This window comes from Anser anser (assembly GCF_964211835.1).
Source record: "Anser anser genome assembly, chromosome: 5".
In the NCBI taxonomy this organism is placed as follows: domain Eukaryota; kingdom Metazoa; phylum Chordata; class Aves; order Anseriformes; family Anatidae; genus Anser; species Anser anser.
This window is the reverse complement of record NC_139725.1, coordinates 21,920,792-21,939,223: the sequence shown is the minus strand read 5'-3', so window position 1 is coordinate 21,939,223 and position 18,432 is coordinate 21,920,792. Positions and strand designations below refer to the sequence as shown.

The window sequence follows — 18,432 nt, the reverse complement described above, 5'->3', positions numbered from 1 at the left end:
TTAGTTAAAAAACTAATCACAAATTTTAGAACAAGAGGCTATTTTTGAAGAAAGGCTAGAAAATGTTCCATTCCCTGCTCAATATTTAAAATCAGGTCTGTTAATGCTTCCCCCCAGGTATTGTTGTGGGAAGAAAAACTGGTGTGGGGAATGAGTTCTGGTTTATGTTAAAAGGAGTTATATGGGAGTGTAATGTTGACCTTGTACTATAAAAGACTGCTAAAGTAGTTTTGTAAAGCTATAAATGCATTAGGATAGAAATCAGTAAACAGTCAAGTTACTTTCTTTAGCAAATTATATTGGTACATGTACGAACTTGGAGGTTGTTCTAGTGATAAATTATGAAATGAATCAAGAAATAAGTAACTTATGCCATATTGGATGTTAGTTACTTGAATACCTTTTGAAAGGGTGCTAGGAACTCAGTAGTCTGTCTAGATTTGGTTGAGAACACTCAAATACCTGGGGTATTTTGTCTGTGTGAGATTTTTTTTTTTGCTTGTTTTGTCACCTCTTCTTCTGGAAGCTTTCTTTCACCAGTATTTGGCTATCTGCAGTAAGAAGGCTAGGGAAGAGTTAGAGCAAAATAAAGTTTTAATGCCCATATACAGGTGTTACCCATCTTCAGTGTCCCAAAACAAAATTGCATCAGTGTTGGTGGACTTAAGAGTTGGATGTTGGGGCTGGACTGCATTTCTTTGGGGTCTGGTGTGTATGGTGTTTTGCCTTGGGCTTTCATTATTTATTACTGCACGGACTATTGGCTGTCAGATAATATTGTACTGTGAGTTACTGTATTTCAATAAAGCTGTGGCCTTGGCCTATAATCTGGTTACCAGAGATCTATGTTTTCTGTCTGTGTAGTCCAGAGTAGCATCTGCAATGTAACAAACATTTTAAAGATTTACTTTCTTCTGACCTATAAAAATATCATGTTCCTTAGTGTCTGTCTTCACCCTCCCTCCTCTCCCCAAGAAGTCTGCATCTTTAAATACTTCATAATTTATAATATGAACAAACAACGTGACTAGCCTTACACACCTTTAAGTGTTCTGGCTTTAATTAAAGAGAGGCTTTTCCATTTTGCTTAAAAGACTACGGTGTCAAGAGGATGGACCTAGACTTTTCAGTTGTGACTGGGTAAGGTGATGGGCACACACTGAAATGGAGGAAGTTCCAGTTAAATATGAGAGGGCACTTATTTACTGTTATGGTGACAGAGGGAACAGGTTGCCTGGAGTCTACTTCTGTGGAGATATTCAAAACCTGCCTGTATGTGGTTCTGTGCTCTAGATGACCCTGCTTGGTAGGGCTGTTAGAATAGATCTCCAGAGGTCCCTTCCAACCTCAGCTATTCTGTGACATGACAGTGTTCTTTTCAAAGTAGGTTTTGCATAGAAGTTCACCATAGTTCTAGGAAAAACAAATATTACTGTGAATTGATATATTAATGTTTCTAGGCTTGGAGTTTTGCTTCTAGTAACAAAAGCAATTCTGTAACACAAATTCAGTTTTAGCTACAGCTTATGTTTTATAAAAAGTTAAGCAAAATATCAGGGAGTGTAGTGATAGGACAAGATGTAATGGCTTTAACTAGAAAAGGGTAGGTTTAGACTGAATGTTAGGGGGAAATTCTTTACTCAGAGGGTGGTGAGGCACTGGAACAGGTTGCCCAGAGAAGTTGTGGATGCCTTATCCCTGGAGGTGTTCAAGGCCATGTTGGGTGGGGCATCAAGCAGCCTGGTCTGGGGGGAGGTGTCCTTGTCCAGGGCAGGGGGGTTGGAATTAAGTGATCTCTATGGTCCCTTCCAACCCAAACCATTCCATAATATAAGTTTAATTTATGCTCAGAACTCTTTATTATTTTTAAATGCAGTAGAACCTGCAGTAGCACATGAAGGTCTAGACTGACTTCAGACGTTTAATTGAGGAGTTTTGCTAGAGTCCTCTGGCATAGTGAAGGTGTGTGCCAGATGCAGAGCTTGCTGTAAGCTGCAACTAAATAAAAACACAGGGGTGGAGGGGCTTGGAAATTGGTAAGGCATGTCTCTGCCTTCCATCCACTGATCTGGCCAGCTTCCCACAGATAAAAGATAAGGCAAAAATCTGTTTCATCCTGGGCTACTTGTACAACCACAGCTGTGGGAGGCATTTATTTCAGGAATTATTTGCAATGTATAGTACCATGTTTTGCTGTATTTTCTGTCTCTCATCAATACTATTCTGTTAAAGTTCACTGGACTTCTAATTTATAATCACTTAGGGCATTAGTAAATGAAAACTTCTGCCAAACTTTTAAGTGATTCAAAAGCTTGCATAGCAATGTTCTCCAGCTAACCTCATGTGTGACTGCCATGCACCTCTATTATTATGGATCAGGTAATTCCATTGCAGCTAATGGTTAATTAATACTAATTCATAAGATAGTGTAATTCTTATTATAAACTAAGTTTTTTCTCCAAACACTTTAGCTACTCAAAAGTTTCAGTTGTGCAACTTACGTAAATTCTTACTGATTTGGGGGATGTTGTTTGTGAAAATAGTGGGGATGTGAAACTTAAGCTCTTTCAGTTGGGATCATAATGGTTTGGTTTCCTGGTTCCATGACAGTGATTACAAACTCCGGTAGGCAAAACAGTTCCCTGTTTCCTTACACAAGTCTGTCAGGAAAACAGTTTACAAACACTGGTAGAAAACGACTGCGAAAGAGCACATGAATACCAGAGAAGTGAAGTTGTTGGAAAGTGAACATTTTCCAAACATTTTCTGTGGGTTGGGAATAGAAATACATGCAAATAAATGTTTGGATGTGAGGAAATATACTTTACATAAAGATAACCAATTTTGAGCATTTTCTCAAATTCTCAAATACACTACCTACCCAAGAAACTGTATACTTGCCCCTCTTCTGTCCTTCCTTCCTTCCAAGTAAGCACTTCAGTCCCCTCTCAACGCATACAAAAACTTCAACTTATGCTAATGTTAATTACAATTATGCCTACCAGGGAATTATGACCTCTTCTGGGGTAGAATTAACTTTGTTTGCATGAAGTTGTGTTGTTGAGAGGTTCAAAAAATCTACTGCTGATATTCAGGACCAAAGTGTTGTGACTGCAAGCACTATATAGCTTTTTGAGTCACTCTTCTGGTTGCTTGACCTTATTTGCCTATCTCTAGCACTTCTATAGCTATCCTTTGACTAATTTTCTTTTTTTTTTTTTGAATAATTTTTCTGTGGCCTTCTTAGTTCTCAGATAGAGTGTGCTGCTTTTAAAAGATATAATGTATTCTGTGATTTAAAGACAGCAGGCTTCAAGAAAGTACACTTTGGAACTGGTGGATAGCTTTCTCCAGTAAACAGATGTGTGGTAAAGTGACTTGGGATAGCTGGCAGTTCTTTAGAGAAACGTTGACAAGGGGGTTAAGCACTACCTTTTCTAATACAAAGAAGGGAAGCTAAACTCAAGTCTGGTTTGAAAAGATGTGAGTTCTTCAGTGACCTAAAACTTAGAGGACGTTGCTGAAAGCTGAAACTGGGTCAGGTCGTCATGGATGAGTATAGAAGAATGGTATAGGTAAATGGAGGTAAAGTTTGAGGGAGACTTGGGCACGAGGCATGAAGTTGAAGATGACAAAGATGTGTGTAGCATCTTTCTAGACTGTGGGGTCAAAACCTACCAACTTCCTGTGATAGCATAAATGCCTTAAAGGCAGAAGAGAAAGCATGTAATATGACATGATTTTAATGTATTTTAGTAAAAATTTCAGCTTTTAGTAAATAATGACATTCTTTCATCACATGCCCAGTGATGACATGATTAAGATGAAATTACCATAAAAGGGGTGGGCATGACTGAGGAAAATCATAACCAGATAAAAAGCCTAGAATCCTGAGGTAGGTACCAATCTCATGTGCTGCAGTAAGCCATGTGAGTGCAGCTTGAGTGTAGATATAGCTGGTGGGATATGCCATTGGACTGAGGACAGATCTTGAAGATAAGTTTTCACTGATGCGTAGAACGAAGGAAGTAGTACACCTATTTGTTTTGCAGTTGTTACCTAGAGCTATTTGCATAGAGAGTGTCTTGTGAGCCCCTTAGATCATAGGGCTAAAAGTTAAAATAATGACAATAAATTCAGGAAATAATATAAAGTGTTCACTAAAGGGAAATGCTAAACTTTGATGATGCAAAGACACTTTTCTTGATGAAACTATGACTTGGGAGAAAAAACATGGTCAGAAGTTTGTAGACAACACATTTGTAACAAGCTGAACATGAGGCTAATGTGGCATGTTAATACAGAAACAAACATTGGAATTTTTTTTTTTGAGAAGTGGATCAGGGGTCTTGATTGAGCACATGAGGTCTGGAAACCTTGGCCTAAGTTGGGGGGGAAAAAAATCTTGAGATGGTCTTATCGAGGAAATATTAGTGAGAAGATATCACTGTAAAATATGAAAGTGTTCTGTGTGTTGACTGGAGCTAGGACAAGGAAATGTAAGAAGACCACAACATCTTCTCTTTATTTTTTTTATCAGTCACATATCAGCATGTTCTGACATTGTGGAAGACCAAGCAAAATCATTTGGGCATGAGTAATGGCATCAGTTTCTTGAATTCATTTAGATGTTCATCCCAGTCCATATAATGAGTCAGTGTTAGATAATACTTATTGATTAAAGACACGCATAAAATGCATATCTGCTCTGTTCAACTAATATTCTTGGTATTAAATCATGTATTGACATGTAACCTGCTTGTAAACACTAGCACTATTAATGATACTTCATTAATGGCAGTATGAAGATTGTTTATTTTAACGTTAATATAGTAATTGTTCTCTTTATGTATATGGCATGGTATCAGTGTAGCATCTAAGTGCTAACACATCCTTCCAGTACATAGTCAGGTTTAGACATGAGTTTAATTGTGCACAAAGCAAAAGTCTGGAAGACTTTTCAGCAAATTATGGCATGTGAGTTGGTAGATGATGCTAGAGGACTATTATATCTGGGTTTCATAGTGGTGATGGATTATAACACCTTGCAAGACTGCCTTTGCATCTGAGCTTCTGATGTTCCTCTCTATTTGGATATGACATTTTTCTTATGATACATTGTTAAGCTCAGAACACGACTGTTTTGATTTAAAAAATCTTTGAATATTCACTTTTTCCTAAACTAGGAAATAGTTAGATATAGGTTAGTTCTCTGACTACCGTGCCGGGAATTGGAAAGCATTAAATAAAGATCAGGACTACTGATCAAATGTGGAAAAGACCAACTAAGTGTTTCTGCTCATATATAGTGAATCTCTACAGTTTATTTCCTAGTCTTGGCCTTTTTTTTTTTAAAGTCAGAAGACAATGGGCTCCTGCCATGTACTGAGTAAGACTGCTCTATGGCTTAATACTCTCTGCTTTTAGGAAGATTTTTCGTAACGATGTATTATCGTCCTTTAGCCTCCTCATTCTAGAATTTCTCATTGTTCCTTTATGTTTTGTCAAATCTTTTCCTATTAAGAGCATAGCATTTCCTTTACCAAATGTTCTCTTCATTTTTTGGAAGATACTGTATTTCTTCTCCACAGTAGCTTTATTCATGACTTCTATGACCATGATGTCCATTTTCCATGGGAAAGAAACTTTAATTCCAGAGGATAAATAATAATAACTTGATCAGAAGTTAGTTTAACTGTTATTTGGACACCATCTTGTTCCAATTAAGTGGATACAAGTTTTCAATCTGTAATTAAAGCATCATAATTGGCCCTTTGCAAATATAGCATGATGTTCCAGTCCATCAGTGGAGAATCTGTGTTTATTCACCTAGACTGATGTTATTCTTTGTGTTTCTTAAGCTGACCAGCATGACAGTGAAAATCAAACTTCAGCTTTGTATCACTGGAGAATGCCTGGAATACACTTGATAGGCGAAGAGCATGCCTCTGTCTTTATTTGCCCATTTTAGGACATCCGGGTATGGTATTGCATAGAATACCAGAATTTTTGTGGTTAAAAATTGGATGCCTGCATATGTTCAAACTAGATGGAAGTCACAGACTGCAAATGTAGCAAGTTATAAAAATATGGGCAGACTTCCTTGCAAATTTAGTTCTGAACCAGAGAGTGAGCTGATCACAGCATAACTGTTGGTGTATAAAGCAAGGTCTGTTTCTTCTTTATGTAATAAAGGTGTGCTTTGTTAAGTGCAGTGCTCAAAAATCAATAAGTATCTAAAAATTAAATGTTACTATTTGTCAAGGAATCTGAGTATTACAGGCAGTAAGAGGCAGGTTCTTGACGAAAGCTGCATAATCAGAAGAAAGCTGAGGCAGTGCTGTCTAAAAAAGATGGGTCACTTCATCCAAGCTGTGTTTCAGTGCTAATGAAAATGATGCTTCTGGAAGTTGCTCGAATGTGTTAAGTGCATGTGGGAACAAAAATTTTGTTTTTGCATCGGAATCAGTAACATAAGAACAGGAAGTGCAAGGCATGTTGCTTCCTGGGATTGCACGGTGTATGGGGGGAAACAAGTACTAGATTGATATTCAATGGAAAAGCACTGACTGGGTATATGTGACCAAAAGGCTAAAAAGCTGTTAAAAACAGTTAGGAGGTTGCAAAAGATAAGAAAACAAAGGGAGGAATTCAAGAATGATAACATGAAACTAGTAAAAAGTGTCAGGTAGGCTGTGAACCTACAATACTCGGTAAATGAGGAACCAGGGGAGAGAGGGAGGCATTGGGGAATGGGGCATAAAAGATGTGAAAATTGCATCCGCAAGTGCTCTCCTGTTCGCGAGACATGTGCCATTGTAATGGTGAAAAAAATGTTACTTCACTGAAATCCTTGCCTGAGCCTGTGTTATTGGCTAATGAGTGTTTCTCATAGTTGAAGGGTTACAAGAATTTGAGCCATAAGCTTAGTGCAGGTTTGTAGAATAAAATCACGTTTTGTAGTTCTCTTGAATGCTGATCCCAGAATGGCTGAGGTTAGAAGGGACCTCTGAAGATCATCTGGTCCAACCCCCAAGCTGAGCAGGATCACCTAGAGCATGTTGCACAGGTTGGCATCCAGGCAAGTTTTGAATATCTCCAGAGAAGGAGACTCCACAACCTCTCTGGGCAACCTGTTCCAGAGCTCTGTCACCCTCACTGTAAGGAAGTACCCCCTCATATTCAGTGGGGACTTCCTGTGCTGATGAAGTGTTTTGTTTTTTAAAAAAAACTTGACCTGTTACTCTAGATTCTAGTCCTGCAATCAGACATATCAACAGCCATCTCTGCTTCTGCAAAGCCTGAAAAATATAGGCAGGGATTCAGAGGATGACACGTCTTCATGAAAGATTAAGCCTGAGCTGTTTTACCCATCGTTCTAAAGAACTTCTGCAAATATCTGTTATCAGAGTTTATCTTTCAAAATTATCATCATTCCTCTACTTCAGTGGTGTGTTTTGCAAAGATCTTAGTGGTTTGGTCACCAGACAGCTTTATGACATTCTAGAAACAAAACTGTATTTGAACTTTTGGTAGAACTGATGATATTTTGATTTGCACTAGAGTTGACCTTGACACTGTCCTCATGTGTTTTTTTAATGGCATGGACTTGCCACCAGAGCAGAGGCAGGGAGGGCAGAGCATTAGGTCAGGTGTTCACTTGGGAGACTCATGGATATTACACACTTAGGGCTGTCAGAGCAGTTGCAGCTTGCTAACACTGTTCTCGCAATACAGAGGTGCGACAGACAGGTAGTTGTATTTCTTTGGAGAGGAAAGAATGAGCTGAAGCATGGTGCCACTTGTGATAGCTGCAATTGGTGGTTGTGGTCATATGGCATGGGAGATGGTCTGACATACAGTTGTAGCAAGTTTGCTGGCCTGTGTGTGTCACCAATAGTAAAGCGTTCCCTGTGCCTCTTGCATGAGACTCCACAATACTGAGCAGAACAAAGACTTCTGGTGGTTCTTTTTGCGAGATGGGTTATTATATAAATAGCAGCTGCACATAAACAAAATAGTTGCTTTAGTTTCAATTGCAGTCAAGCAAAAGGGGGTGGGAAATCACTTTTCCACAGTGGAAACAAACATAAAGGAATTATTTGCAGTTTCTATCTAAGGACAAAATGTAGAAAAACAATGCAAGTGATAAAAGGGTGAGGTGTTGTCACTTGAAGAAAAAGACTAGTACAGGAGTGAAATTCATGTTCTTACATGAGGTGGAGAAGTGCGGCAGTATGCGAAGAGTCATATCATGGAGTGGTCAAGGTGTTTGTTTAGATACTGAAATCAACTTCTTTACAAGAATTAGATTGAATTTGTGCATTTTTTAAAATTTGCAGCAATAGCCTAAAAAGCATTTTATGCCATTATGTGGCATTGTGAACATGTAAAAGTCACTTACAGAATATTAATTTAAATTTTCTAATTGTAACTACAAGTTATGACTAACAGGTGTGTACACATTACTGTAACAGGCTGAGTTAATTTCTTGTACTGTTTATTTAAATGCAACAAAACCACTCACAGAAGTGATTATTTGTAGTGATCAAGTTTAGTGTATTAAAGAGCACACTACTGTGTTCTGTTTAGAGTACAAACCTGTCAAACTGGAAGAAAGCAAATTTGTTCTTACTTATGTGATGGAGCTGTCTTAAACTAGAATCCAATGAAGACTCAACCTTTAAAAGGAATGAACTTGCTGCTGAAAAATGACATGTTGCCTTCATGCCATGTTAACTGTACAGGTCAAATTGATTTCTTAGAATATCAGCAAGCCATGATTAAAGGAAACAGCTGTTGTGGTGTCCTTGTCTTTCCCCCTCCCCTGCCCCACAAATTTAGGAAAATGCAAAGTGCTGCAGTGCTACTTGAGGATCTAGAGCGAAGGCTTGTTTAACTCAAATCAAAATAATCAATTGTTAGATTATTTTGGTTGTATTTCAAAATTTATTTTACTCCTGGGAAAACAATTTTGTTCTTAGCTATGCCCTAGGCTTTAATGCTGCACTTGTAAAGCACTGTCCAATACAAACAGTGGCGTTCTGCAGATTGCTTCACTATCAGTTTAAATGATTATACAGAACTGTAGACAAATAGGTCTTATTTTACGTGATTTATTTTTCAACAGACGAATGATGCAAGAAAAATCTTTGGGGGTTATCCTGACTATGTCTGTGAAACCCCACTGATGGCCCTGGGTTGCTATCAGTAGGATTGCAGAGGTGTAATTTGAGTATACTTAAGAAGTTGAATAGATGAAGCCAATAATGTCCCAGTGGTCCTTTGAATTTGGCCCCATGAAATTAATTTCCACCTCAGCTTGTACACAGAATAAATTAATTCATACAGACCCAGTACTGCACTTCTATAATCTGTGTAATTGCTTGTTTATTCCAGCACCTGGTAGGTCTCTTTATCTCTGAACTTTTGTACTCTGCAATATTAGCTTGTCTAAGGCTGTAAAATTAAAAGTTACTTAAGGATTTTATTGAGCTGAAGCGATTGTGTTTTCCAGCCGTAGAGGGTTTGTTTACTTAGCAGTGATTCCACCCCACCCAGTTGTAAGGCCAGCCCAAGCTGTTATCACACAATAGGACTTGGTGTTTGACCATAACTGCATGTCTCACTCAACAGGCAATCAGCATTTTAATTAGTGATTAAAGGAAAGTCATTGTACTCTAGCTGCTTTATCACAATAGCCTAATAATTTTGTGTTGAATAAATAGATAATGCAAAAGAGAAACCTCCCCTCATAATGTTGTTGTCATTAAGGGCTCTTTTACTCATTTGTGTATGTATTAAAACACACATGACATGAATAGAAGTAATTATAATTACTACAGGTTTTTTTAGCAGATTAGCTGACATTTTTTTCATTGTAAACCTTTTCCTTTATAATGCCACTCCAAAATGAATGCAGTATTTAAAAGTTCAGATAAAGGTAAGTAGTGGTGGCTCTGTCTTACCGAGGTCTATGGATGTGAATGATTGATTTGCTGTGTGCATCACTGGAATTAGGTAACTCGCATCATGACTGTGATGTACTGTGTAATTGATGCAAGCCCTTTCATAGCATTCTGAGATTGAAATCAATATTTATTTGGAGTGCAACAAATGTAATAAGCTGCATTTCTTAAGTGTTGCTCCAGCTCCATTTTTAGTTCAGTTTTGTAGAAGATTATTCAGAAGCGATAGATACATGTTTTGGTGCAGTTAAAGAATTAGTTAAGAGGATATGAGCAAGATATGGAAAACAGTGCCATCTGAAGCTGAGTGAACAAAGTTAACACATTGCTTTTATAATGGCACGACCAACACTTTATTCATAACTTTATTCACTACTACAATACTGTTCATCTGCATACAAAAGATCAGAATTATATGCAACTAAGCTTCACTATACTTTGATCTGCACTAATGATGAATATCAGTTACTAAGACATGTAATAGTTTGCAGGCAATTAAGAAAACCTCATGTCCTGTACCCAAAAGACAGATGTTTATCAAACTGAACAGGCTAGCACTACAGTGCTCTTAAAATAACTTTTGTTTTCAACAAGGATACACCTTTGCCTGGGATATGACAGTATATTTTTTGTCTTTGTTTTTGAATAAAACTACTCTGACCTCCAATAAAGTTGCACATTTATAACCCCAAAATTATAGGGCATGATAGTTAAAGGAGCACTGTCAAAATTATTATTTTGGGCACTTTGCAAAGGATTTATACATCCAGTTTTGATTACCTAGAACAGGGACTTCCAAATACACTACACATTTTCACCTATGTTTGCTTTGTTAAGCTGTTACATTTTGCTATTAAGGATCAGAGAGCTGTGAGGGCAGGGACTTTTCTCAGTCCATTGCTTTACAATGTGCTTTTGAAGAACTCCTGTTCCTCTTTTTGAGAGTCAACACCCACTCCATGCTGTCTTGATACTCTTAGTAATCCACTCTTCTGGCATCTCTGGCATGTTGATACAACAACCTCGCCCACACCTGACTTGATAAAAGGTGCTCTGAAATGCATGAAGTGCTAATTTGTCACTAGATTTTAGAAGTGATGTTAAACCAGTTTACATGTTACATACTTGGTGTCAGAAGCATTAAGCAAACCCTGTGAAGGAAAGCTTTCATGCACAGAGCCTTTTTGTATGTTTTTTGTCTGTTGCCAACCACACCCCTAGCCCTTCTCCCCTGAAGAGGTGAAGTCTGTAGAGACACTTAAATCTTTGATGCTGAAACAGCAGTTAACTGCTGTTGAATTTCTGCACCTAAATGATCATTAGTGGGATTGCAAGGCTTGAATTACCAACACTTATATTGCTTGATAAGCTTTTTGAAGTACCCATACAGAAACCTTAAATGCTTAGGAAAGAGGAGAAGTTAAATATTTGATGTAAAGCATGGATGGCCAGCATAGAGGATGCAAACAGCAATGGAGAAAGACCAGACATACAAGTTCTAGTTAGATTGGAGGGAGAGAGGGAGGCTGATAACTCTGCCTGTACAGACTTAGAAATGTTGGCTTTCATCTGCAGACTTCTGAAGGACTTCTTGTTACTGTGAGAAAGAAAAGCACTTCTCTGCGGTACGGAGAGAGCCTAGAGTGCCTGTCTATTTTGTTTCATGGTAGCATGTAACTTTAATTCATGTGTAAATAAATAATGTTATGAGTTGTGCTTTATTCTGTGCAGCAGAATTTGTTAGGGAACACTTACAGTTTAACCAGTCTGAGATTTTTATAACCTGTTTGTGTTTGGAACTTAAATGAACTATATATTACATGTCTATTTAAAAAGGTTAATGTATGGAATACACAAGGCACTGTTGCTATCGCTTGGTCTGAAAGTTTTTAACTGAGGTGTAATTCTTCTTTCTCACGTGTTGGTATCCCCCACAATTGAATTATCTTGAAAAATGTCAAGTCCATTTGTAGGATGTTCCCGTAATTACACTACTGTTAAAATATTGCATCCATATAACCATATCTTAAAATATTCATGAGGTATGTAACGTAACAGCTTGTTTAGTGATTGGTAGTTCACACAGCAGTGCCTCACAACTGTCCAACATAAAAAAAAAGTACAAATAAAAAACACACAGTACAAATCTAAGCCTCAGTCATCAGGCCTAACAAAATAGGATCACTCAAAAGACATCATCTTTACAGCTACATACATCAGCTCGTGTATGGAAGGATGCACTTTCTAACCCAAACTCTTATTTTAATCTTGCATATATCTTCCTGCCTGTTCTGTGTCATATTTGACCAGAAGTCCACAGGAGTGCCAGAGAACTCTCACCTTCTGGGCTGGCAGCCCCCTATGTGGCCACCAGCACGTGGCAGGTCTTGCCTCTATGGAAGACTGTCCTTAATGAGAAGCAATCTGGAGGTTTCAGAAGAAATGTCTGTCTGTGGTAGCTGTTTCAGACCTTGAAACAGTTGCAAGGTCAAAACCCTTGTGGGAGAGCTGAGACACAATGTTCTTGAATCCAAAGAGGATCTCTGACATTGGTTTTGGAACATCTCTCTCTTCAGTAGAGTGCTAGCTGGTCTCCATTTTTTGTGTTATAGCCTTTCTTAAGGTAGCTGTACTTCTTCAGATTTCTAGTGAAAGTATTGTGCTGGGGATGTTAGTGTTGCCAGCTATTTACAATCATATTATGTATTAGAGCAGTGCTCTGGGAGACCTGATCAATGTGTATGAATTCAGAGTGGCAGCTGAGCTATTTAAAGTATTTTTAATGAGAGGATTGATTCATACGGAGAACGATGTTGGTCTGTTTTGGCACAGTGGCAAGACTCCACTTTTCTGTAAAAGGAACTGGTAGAATAGAAAATAATTCAAGGAATGGAAGGACCAAACCAGACTTGAAGCCTTGATTTTTATGTTTGATATCCTGTTTATCTCTATTTTTCTTGCACTCTTGCAGTTGAGTGCTCTGCTATGCCTGACTCCGGTTTGTGCTCCTCAGCTCTCCAGTCTGTATTTCTGTTCTCCCCATCTTGCTGTGTCTGAAGCAGTGCACTTCTGGTGGAGTTGGTCAGGAGGGAAATAAGTAAAGGAAGAGCAGTAGGGGGGAGAGGTGGGCTGTTATTTCAACTGGGAGGGTGGAAGAGGCTTGGGAGTATTTAACACTGAGTACGAAGATCCTATATCCTATATGCTTATGGGAGAGAGGACATTCTATTGTGCTCCTCTGTAGTGAAGTCCTGTAGGCAAGGATCTTGTATAGGTTGCATCTAGGTCACCATTCCAGAATGATCAGATTGTGGTAGGTAGGTGATGAGTTAGAGGAAAGGAAAAAGGTACCTGCTAGTGCAGTTCCCTGAATCTCCACTGACTTTTTTTCCCTAGCTCAGTAAATTATCATGTGACATCTATTCTTTCCATTCAGCTGTTCATTTTAATATTTCTTAAAGGCTAGGAAATATCTGTTACAGAAAGAAGCTGTGTGACAAGCTCATTTTTTGTGCTGGGAGAGGGTGAGGGGGATGGTATGAAGCTTGGCATGATGTTCATACTGAACATTAGCTAAACTATTGTGGAACTGCATATGTTTCTCTGGTCCTTTCTTTTTGGCTTGAGATTTTGACATAACAAGCAACCTTTCCTGTAACACTGTGCAACTAAAGCAAAGTAAGTCTTTTTTGTCATCCTTACAGTATATTAGCTGTATTATATATGTGCATGATCAATACCTGTGAGAGCAGTATGAGCATCACATCACAAAGCTTTCCGAACAATGGAACTGTTAAACCAGTCATTCAGATGGATTTTCCAATAATTGTTTTGTACATTTAATACTGTAATTACTTGTGGCAGATTGTAGTAAATATACCACTCTTATATTGTCATACAAGATATATTAAACTCTTTTTTAGAGGTATTGAGCAGTATCATGGTAGGTTTTAGCATCATGAATCAAATGTCATCCTCAATCACTATCTGCTGGATGACAATTTTTTTTTGGGGGGGGCTGTTTAGTTATTCACATGTGAATTAGGTGTCTCTTAATTGGTGACCTATTTCCTCTGCAAGTATCATAGAAGAGTAGACTTGTAGACTCCTTTCGTCCCTCCTTCCCGTTTTGGTCTTTAATAATGTTCCCCCTGTTGTGCATTCCTGTGGAGATTAGACATAGTGGCAACATGCCAATCTGTTTAGGAGAACATGCCAATTTGATAGGGGGATGTTGGTTGTGATGTGGTCCTTGCCCTTCCTTCCTGAACAGTAAATAGATAACTCCTAACCAGCTGATTTAGCTAGTTCATGCTGAGTTCCAGGTTGTATTTCTCTTATATAGCTGGACCATTCTCATTGGTAGTGGCTTGGCTTGCTGTGAGGCAGATGGGTTAATTTTCTTTAGCCTCTTAGTCAAGTTTTGATTTCTTTTTAGTGTAAGGTCCCATTGACAGAAAATATCACTATTTTTGGCACTACAGAATGATAACTGCAGAAATTCTTGCAGTTAAGAGATCTTGGGAGCCCTTGACTTATGGAAGTGTTATGTTCTTTAAATAGGCAGCATTACTGATGTCAAGTTACAAGGCAATGTATATTTCCATGCATGGTATTTTGTAGCAATCTGTACATATTAGCTCTTCAGAATCCTTTTGCAAACATACAGATTCCCAGTAGCCTTTTCTGATTCTAGTAGCTATTAAAATACCATTACTAAAATAACAGTAGAAAGTTACTAAAATAACTTTCCAGTAGTTATTAATGCAGCCACCATTCATCACTAGTGTTATTATCTAGAATTACCAACTGTTCATAAACGTGTTATTCTGCTAATCTAACCTAGACATTACCATTGTGCATTTTGTTAATATAGTATGTTATAAGCTAGTTATGGTTTTATTAATATACTAACTGATGCTGATATGTAATTTTTATCATTAACACAAATGGCTTTCTAGTCACTTGGCACAGAAGAATCTTATTCTACAGCTCTAGTTTGTTACTATTCTTGTAGGCATCAGAGGACCTTGGAAATGAGGTTCCTCTATAAAATGTATAAACGATTGCAGGAAAATATAGTCATGTTCTACATAGCTGTCATGATACTTGTCAGGTCTTGCAGGATGCATTCTGATGTGATGATGTATATACACAAATTATTTTTACTGCGAAATATTTATTCAAAACTAAGTCCTTTCTTAAAGGTGTACATATGATCGGTTTACTAGTTTCCATAATGACCAGTTAATTCTTGTATTTGGGGATCAAGTCAGCTGTCATGTGACTTGCTTTATTTTGTCTTTAAACTTCTATCCTGCATCCCAGTGAACTGTTATGTCTATAGGTAACTTAATGTTGTGAAGAAACTCTTTTCTATTATGCATGTGAAATTCTCTACTTTCTGCCTGCTTGGCTTAAGCCAATGTCTGAGGTGGGGTGAGGGGATTCCTTTCATTGAACTGTAAATCTGTCATCACTTTGGCTTCTCTGAAAATGTGTTTGTTGTCTCTTAAATCCAGCAGTGTCACTACTAAAGTGCCTTTGTTTTCTTGACTTTCTGTGAACCCAGTAATATCTTAGGACATGCATTCTACACAAATGTCTTCAACATTTATTTTCAGATCTGAATTATCCTTCCTCAATAAAATATATTGTACTCTCATGTTTGCAGAACTTTCTCTAATTCTCTTGTTTCTCATCTTACATGGAGGTTACATGTAACGAACACTCTGGCTAAGGTAACTCTTTCAAGATTTCTTAATGATTATCACTGTAAACTGTCAGCATTATTTTTGGCAGGCAGTAATACAACCTCTTTTCTAATTAAGCTTTTATACCTTCATAAGCATAGGGTTTGTTTCTAAAACTAGAACTGCAATAGCTGAGTAGGCTGTTAATCGGTTATTTTGATGCATGCCTGCGTGTTGAGGTTTACCTGTCTTAAGAATATGCTACGTTAGTTCATCTTGGTTGTTGGGGGGTGAGAGATTGGGTGTGGGTCTGTTTGTTATGCTTGTTTAATATTGTTTCAGCTCCAGGTTAGATGCAGAGAAGCCCTTCATTCATTGTATACTTGCACGGTGTCACTTTAGAGCAAAATTATGTGCTTATGGGGTAAGTGGTGGGTCTAGTTCTTTGAGCTGGTTTATTGAATATATTTTCATGTAGCAGTAGTTCATCAGGTGGTCAGTGTTTCTTGATTCACTGATCAAGACAGTGTGACCATGCAGCAAATCTGACCTGAGCAGTCTTAGTCAGAACACAGTAGAATAGGGAGAAATTAAGGTCATTGACTAGTCATTGTATGGGCATTGTGTGGTTGACTTGTTAGACATCATCTGTGTAGAACATGTCACTTCTTGCAGCCCATTTTTTTCAGTGTGCTGTATTACACTTATTACATTTGCACCCTCTTAAAGCCGTGCCAACCTTGTGCAAGTTGTGCCTTCTTTTCAAGTGGTTGTAACTATCTTTGTGAGTTATATAGCCTTTCAAGTATCCTTGATAAATGAAAGTCTGAAATGGTGTTTGTACTGCAGCTTAAAAATATGCATATTCCAAAGCCATTCAGAAGTAAGGAGTTGAACCTGCATATTGGGTTTCAACCATTCAACCAAAGACAAAGATGATTGAATTCAGTCTTAAATTTTATAGAACTAAATTTAATGGTGAGCACAATCACACTCTGTGGTGATTGTTTTCAGTGCTGCTTTATTAAGTTATGTAATGGCAAGAGTTCAAACTCCAGAGATTGTTGAAATGGTAGATTTAGAGACTACCTTAAAATGCTCATCAGTAACAAGTATAAGGGTTTTCAATGTGCAGAGATTTTTACCTAGATATTGTTGCAGCTTGTGACTCTTATTTAAATAGTTTGGAGGTTTTAGACTTAATACTGTGCTTTTTAAAAAATGTTTTAAAATCTTGTTTTATTCCCCAAAGATTTGTTTTCCGCTGTTGCGATTAGATGATGACAGCTAGCTGGCTTTTAAAATTGATCAGGAAGTATTCTGGCAGTCATTCAGTGTTGTAATAGCACTTTAATGGATATGAGCTATTCACCCAGATCAGACTCAATGTCAAAACAGGCGAAAATACAGCTGTCACTCTGGACAAGAAGTTACACATATGCAAGCAGCTGCTAATAATACTGGAAAGGGAGCCTTATAATAATGCTTTAAAGGTGCATGCATATATATGCATACATACTGATTCTACATGTGTAGACACCCCATAACAAATATGCTAGAGAGGAACAGATTTGTCTCATTTTGTTTGTGGTTGTGTTTAGGAAAAGAGCAGCAAAATGTATGTGTATAAGTTGCCCTGACCTGTGAGGAGGTAGCAACAAGTTCATTAGTGCTGGTGGGCTTGCAGGTGTGTGCTTTTGTAATAATTTCTGTGTGATGTGTTGCTGGGACTGTGGTGTAAATCTTATCTTGCAAAATGATTGCATTGTTGTGGGCCCTTGTTTAATGCACTGGGCTGTCAGTTTCAGTGGAACTCTGACCATGCATATAGATTAAGCCTATGGCTATAGAAATGCAGTGGCTTTTTAAAAGACTGTTTTCTGTCTGAAAATTTAATAACTAATCGTAATGCTTATATATGCTTGATTCTTGTGGTGCCTTTGGTCAGGATACTTTGCACTCTCATGTTGTAGTGTTTAAACTGGTCACATGGTTTGCTTCAAGACTCTGCAGTATTGGAAAGATAACTATTATCCAGATGTGGATAAAAGAGCTCATGCCTTGCACTGTTGGAAAGCATATGTATCTAACAGAGCTGATGTTTGATATAAATGAAAATTATGATTTCTAGGGATATTATGTTTTCTTTCCTATTTACATTTACTTCTCTACCCTCTAAATCTAGACTATGTCAACACTTTGGCTCAGTAGTGCTCAAGAAAGTCAAGAAGCAGTGAGACTGGGGAATGCCTTGTACCCCCCTTTTAGGCAACAGATGTGCTATTTTAATATATCTTATTGCAAAAGCAGTAGGGCAGTGGTCATTTTTCTTGCTTCTGTTAGTGAAGGCTGGTTAATTTTATCATTTTAAGGGATTTTTTTGCTATGGAGTTTTAGCTTGCTGTATTTCCCTACACTGAAGCACGTAAGAATATACAAGGATGTCCTCTGAGCATATTAAATATGTTCACATAGCTCCCAAAGCTAAAGAGGCAAATCTAGATGTTACAGGAATATTTTGAAGGCCATAAAATAATAGGTCACTTATTATGATTTTACATAAACGTAAAGATTCTGTAATGGTTTAGTCACACATTAAACCCACGTGCACCAATTGTATTCAGAAAGTATGGGAAGAATAAAATTGACCACAAGCTTGAGGATTTTATCTCCTTTGTGTGGCTTATCAGACTAAGAGGGACTCTGAACAGGCCAGTGAAGCAATCCATGCTAAAATAAGTAGTAGTCCGCCTGTGCTGAGATATGCGAGA

General features: G+C 37.8%; 1 protein-coding gene across 10 annotated transcripts in view; it reads left to right on the top strand.

Annotated features, from left to right (window-relative positions):
- The window catches only part of NPAS3 (neuronal PAS domain protein 3), a gene marked incomplete at its 5' end in the record, with an annotated part of 615,861 nt that overhangs the window by 45,869 nt on the left and 551,560 nt on the right, over window positions 1-18,432 (top strand). Inside the window, one exon of one of the 10 annotated variants that reach the window (XM_083840114.1) lies at window positions 1-18,432. This exon is cut by the window's left edge and continues 30,060 nt beyond it; it is cut by the window's right edge and continues 15,115 nt beyond it. The exons of the other annotated variants lie outside the window; for them this stretch is intronic. 10 annotated transcript variants of the gene reach the window in all.